Genomic DNA, 5,240 nt, shown 5'->3' on the forward strand with positions numbered 1-5,240 from the left:
TGCCTGGAGAGGCCCCCGGGCCCCCGTCCTCAGTGCCCTCCCTGTCGGGGTCACTGCGCACAGGTGAGAGGGCCAGGCTCAGCAGTGGCGGCCTTCCGGAGCGGAGCAGGGGGTGGGAGCGGAGCTCACCCCAGGCCGCCGGGCCAGGCCTCTGTCCCCCCGAGCAGGTCTCCACACCCTGTCCCGGGGGGACCCTCCCCGAGTGCCCCGCTGCTCCTCAGGAGGTAACCCGCGGCTCACCCGCCACATGCTGCTCCTCTGGTGGGGCCACGGCTGGACCACTGTGGCTGCGGGGGTGGTGGGGGGAGAGGAGGAGGATGGTGAGGATGGTGATGGTGAGGATGGTGATGGTGAGGATGGTGATGGTGATGATGATGGTGATGGTGGTGATGGTGATGATGGTGATGAAGGTGGCAACAGTGGTGGTGACAGTGATTTTCTGACCTCTAGGTCATCTTCAGCACCATGTCCTAGGGACAGAGGGCCTGTCGGTGGCAAAGGGCCCATCCCTCCACGGGGACAGAGCTGGGGACCGAGGAAGTGCAGGGTGGGAATTCTGAGTCGTGCAGCCAGCTCACGCTCTGTACTTGGACAGCACCCCCACAAAATGGGGGTGCACCACAGCCGTGAGGGTGCCCACTGCGCAGCCCCTGTACACTGGCACGGACGCCAGGTTGCCAGTCATCCGTGGGTGCCGGAGCCCCAGGTGCCCTGAGCCCCCCCGCCCTCGGCCCTGTGGCCTGGAGCCCTGTGTGGGGCGCTCGCCCAGACCTTCCAGCACAGGCGGGCATCAGGAGGGGGGCGCCAGCCCCTGCCAGGACGGGGGTGAGCAGATCTCGACAGGACAGGCTAGCCCGCCACACTGCCCCTCCCCCGCAGGGACTGAGGGCCAGCAGCCGGACAGCCCACGGCCTGGGGTGGGGCTCTGGACTCCCTTGCCTCAGCCCCCCCGCAGCCAGTGGGCAGATGGACGACCCCAGGCCCTGACCCCACACCTGCAAGCCCCACCCCTTGCTCCTGCCCCTTCCCCCCTTCCCCCCTTCCCCCGACGTGGGGACCCGGCTCTTCTGCCCCCGGGGCGGGGCGGGGCTCCCAGGGCTGGTGGGGAGCCCGACACGGGGGGACCCGAGGCCCCCGTGGCTGCACGGGAGGCCCGTCAGCACACGAGCTCCAGCTGGGGCCGTTCACACAGCACACGGCTTCTGGCCCCACGTGAGGGGGCGGTGCGGGCGCCCGGAGTCCAGGCTCTCGCTCTGGGCACTCAGCGCAGACGGTGAGAGAGCCGGGGGCCGCCCCCCAGGAGGGGGTCCGGGGCCAACGCAGAAGGCCAGGACGCTCCCCGAGGTGGCTCCAGCCCTCCCTTCTGGCCAAGGGGCATTCCACGTCCGGGGAGGGCGCAGGACGGGGGCCGGACTCGGGGTCAGTCTGGCCAGCCGCAGGCACGAGGCCCTGGGGGCAGGGTCGGACCCTCAGAGGGGACGGGTCTGGCTCTCCAGCCGCCCACAGGCCCCTGGACAAGGATGGGCGTGGCCCTCGGGTTCCCAGACGCCAGACGTGTGGGCCTGTGTCAGGGCGGCACCAAGCCGGAGGGGCACCCCACGCATGAGACCCCAGCACCCCGCACCCAGGTGTGTGTGTGTGTGTGTGTGTATGGGGGGGTGTAGCAGAGAGCTGGGCTGGGGTCTGACATGTTTCCTGGAGCCGAATGTTTTGGAGGACCCCATGGGACACCATGCTCGGGCCCTGGGGGCAGGGGCCAGACAGCCAGGGACTCAGGCAGCTAGAGGCCCGGCCCAGGCCTGGCTCAGCCCCACGTTACCCGGCCAGGACTCGGGCTCCCCGTTCGGGTGCTGGGTGCCGGGTGCGGTCCCGGAGAGGCCGAGCTTTGAGGACCTGCGGTCTGTTTCAGGTCCCTTGGTGGTTGGTCCTGGGCCCGGGCACAGCAGGCACCCGTCCCCGGATGAGCAGGTACGTCTGAGGCTGCCAAGAGGGGGAGGGGCAGCACGGCCGTGGCTCCGGGTGGGTCCAGCCAGGACGGAGAGGCAGGCTCCCCTGCCCCCAGCCGCCTGCCCACCCGGGCCTGGATCAGCGCAGGGAGGGCCGGGGCCAGGGTGGGCCAAAGTCTGCCAAGTTCCCTTCATGCTGCATGCTGTTTCCTAGAATGTTCTAGAATGTTCACGGCGGGACGGGTGGTCTGAGAGGGAGCCACAGCTGTGCACTCAGACCAGTCGGGATTGAGCGGGCTCCCGGGCCCCCGCCCCGCCCCGCCCGGCCCCAGGCGGCCCCCGGAGGAGACCGAGTTAATGCTGCGGCCCTGTTGCTCACGGTCCCCTGGGTGCGGCTGCCGGCGGGAGCCCTCCGCCGGCCCGAGAGGTGATCCCCGGAGGCAGGTCCAGGCCCCTCGGCCCTCACTCGCTCTGACGCCAGCAGCCAGGGCTGGCTCCAGCCTCGTGGTTTCCCTAAAAACCATGACCCCTGCCTCCCACGGGGACAGCCGGGACCCGGCGGCTGTCCTGCTGGGGGGCAGGGCCGTCCCCGGCTGCATGTGCGTGCCCTGGTGGCGGCGGGCGGCCTCTCCCTCCTCGTCCACCTTCGGGCCCGGCGTTGGCAGCGGCCCCGCAGCTCCCTGGTAAATGCCCAGCGCCACCTCGCCCTGTCCTGGCTCCCCGGGCGCGCCGACCCCGAGTGACAGCGCCGACGCCGGGAACAATGCCCCCATTGTCACGGCCGGCCCCGGCCCGGAGCTCGGAAACACAAGATGCCGCGTCCCTGTTATCGCCCTCTCGGGGAGCGGGGCCGGGCGCCAGCCCGCGCGAAGACATAATAATTTTCTCCCGTTATTCAGGTCTCCTGTTTCCTCCGTCGCGCCCCACCTTCTGGCGGCGGCAGCCGGCGGGACAGGGCGGTCGGGCTGCGAGGGCTCGGGACCCCGGGATCCCCGCACACCTGGGCCGCCGGGCCGCGTCCAGGGCCCTCGGGGACCAGGGTGGCCATGGCCGTGATGCCGGGTGCTGCCCTCGCCCCAGTGTCTCTTGACCGGAGGCCACGGTGCTGGCAGGGCCGGGGATGACGTGGATGCAGTCAGAGGGTGGAGGCCTCCCGGTGGCCTGCCCCGCCTGGGCTGGCCAACTCCGGTCAGAGGTGGCCGCTTCTGGCCCCCCACCCCCTCCCCGCAGGGGTTGGGGGCTCCTGTCCACAGTGCCAGCCTGGCCTGGCCGCAGGGTCGGGGGCCACCTCGGAGACCCCACCGGAAGCCTGGCAGGGAGGGGGCGGGGGGCTGGGGGCTGGCCCGCCCGCCCGCCCCGCGAGGGCCGTCTCAGGCCTGGCCGAGAGGCGTTGGCCGAGTAAGCGGACACCTCACAGTTATGCAACCGGGGTCGGCGAGGATGGGCCGCTCGGCCAGCCAAAACAAGCACCTCCCGGCTCCAGAGTGTGAAATCGTTGGGCCCAATTAGAGGGAGGCGCGGGGAGGCGGCGGGGGCTGGATGCCTCTGTGGGAAGGGCGGCCTGGCCCTGCGGCCACCCCAACACCCTGGGGGGGGATGGAGAAGCTTCCCGAGGCCCGTCCCTCCCCCGCTGCACTGGACATTTCACACACAAAGCCTGCGCGCCGGGGGGGGGGCAGGGGTGGGGATCCGTGCCGCCGTCCTCTGCGCCCGGGAGACTCCCGGCTGCTCACTGAAAGCCTGGAACCACAATGTGACCCCGACGTGACCCCGACGTGGCCCTGGGCTGCACGGGTCCTTGTCTTCCAGCCCGGCTCCGGCTCCCAGCCTGGGTGCCCCAGAAGGTGGCCCCGAGCAGTGTCAGGGGCCACCTGGGTCCAGGGGGGACAGGGACCTGCCGTCCCGTTCACCAGCGTGCCCTAGAATCTGGGACGGGCCCCGGAGAACACCCGAGTGGGGGGCCGAGGAGGGGGTGCGCCCAGCTGCCACGGGAGGGGCTCGGAGCGAGGGAACACGGGGAGCAGTAACGATAAGCCCCCCATCAGTGCCCAGGGAGCCCCCGCTTTCTGGCCAAGGCTTCTCCAGCCCCTGGTGTGCGTAGCAGCTTCGGGTCTAGGGGGGCGTCCCCGGGGGCGCAGGGTGGAGGTCGGAAGGTGGCGGTCCTGGACGGATGTGTGCGGCTGTCTCGCACCGGGGGGGCCAGGCGGCTGGCGTTATGGAGACACACCGGGAAGGAGAGATGCCCGTCCCGCCGGGGTGGGAGGCCGGCCCTTTGTCTTGAGGGGAACTGGGCGGGTGTCCCCGTACAGCCCAGCCCAGGGCCACCCGTCAGAAGTGGGAGCAGGCCCGCAAAGCTGGACAGGCGGGCGGAGGCCTGTGCATGCAGGGTGGGGGGGCGAAGGTCCTCCCCGGAGGCCTCTGAGCCCGCAGGGACCTCTCCAGGCCCTGGGAGAGGTGGCTGCAGTACACCCCGGACCCCAGCCGGCCCCTGCCCTGGGTCCCACAAGGACCCATGATGGGGCTGCAGAAACTTTGGTCAGTGAGGCCCTGCCTGCGCGCTGCTCCCCACCCCTGGGGCTCGTCAGGGAGCCCGTGGGGAGCCCCCGCACCCGGCGGTACAGTGCCCCACACCTGGCGTCTCAGCCCCAAGCACAGCCACGGGGTGGAGCGGCCCCAGCCAGTCACCCCCACCCCCCACCCATGTCTTCACAGCCCGGCTGCCCGCTGCCTCAGGGCTCCCAGCAGCCCGTGGGCCTCTCTCCCCGTGAGCTCTCAGTGGGGGCAAGTGGCCAGGCCACTTTTGTCCTTTTTTTTTGCAGAAAGAGGGAGGGATGCCCAGGACACAGGGACCCCCAGGTTAGGGGCAGAATCTCACCTTCCAGCTGCTGCAGCCCCCAGGCCGGCCCCAGAGCTTCCCTCCGCAGGAGGTGCGGCTCCCGGGTGGGAGCGGCTACAGGACCATTGGAGGGGACCATGGGCCTGGGAACGTGCTGGCCAGACCCCGGGGGGGGGGGGCAGCGGTCCTGCATGTCCGGGCATGGCCCCAGGTCCCGCCCCCATGACAGGGACAGAGGCAGCCGCCCACAGACACGCCTGGGGCCAGGGACGTGCCCACGCCCCCTGCGCTGCTCCACCCAGCCTCGGACGCCCCCTACATCCTGCAGCAGGGTGGGGCCCGTGAGCTGGAGCGGGGGCACGGGCCTCCCTCCCCGTCCGCCCCCCGGGGGCTCTCTCTCCCTTTGCACTGCGCTCCCGGGGGGCGGGGCCGAGGGCTGGTGTGTGGGGTGAGGGGCG

The sequence above is a fragment of the Phyllostomus discolor genome, chromosome 5 (assembly GCF_004126475.2).
Source record: "Phyllostomus discolor isolate MPI-MPIP mPhyDis1 chromosome 5, mPhyDis1.pri.v3, whole genome shotgun sequence".
NCBI lineage: Eukaryota > Metazoa > Chordata > Mammalia > Chiroptera > Phyllostomidae > Phyllostomus > Phyllostomus discolor.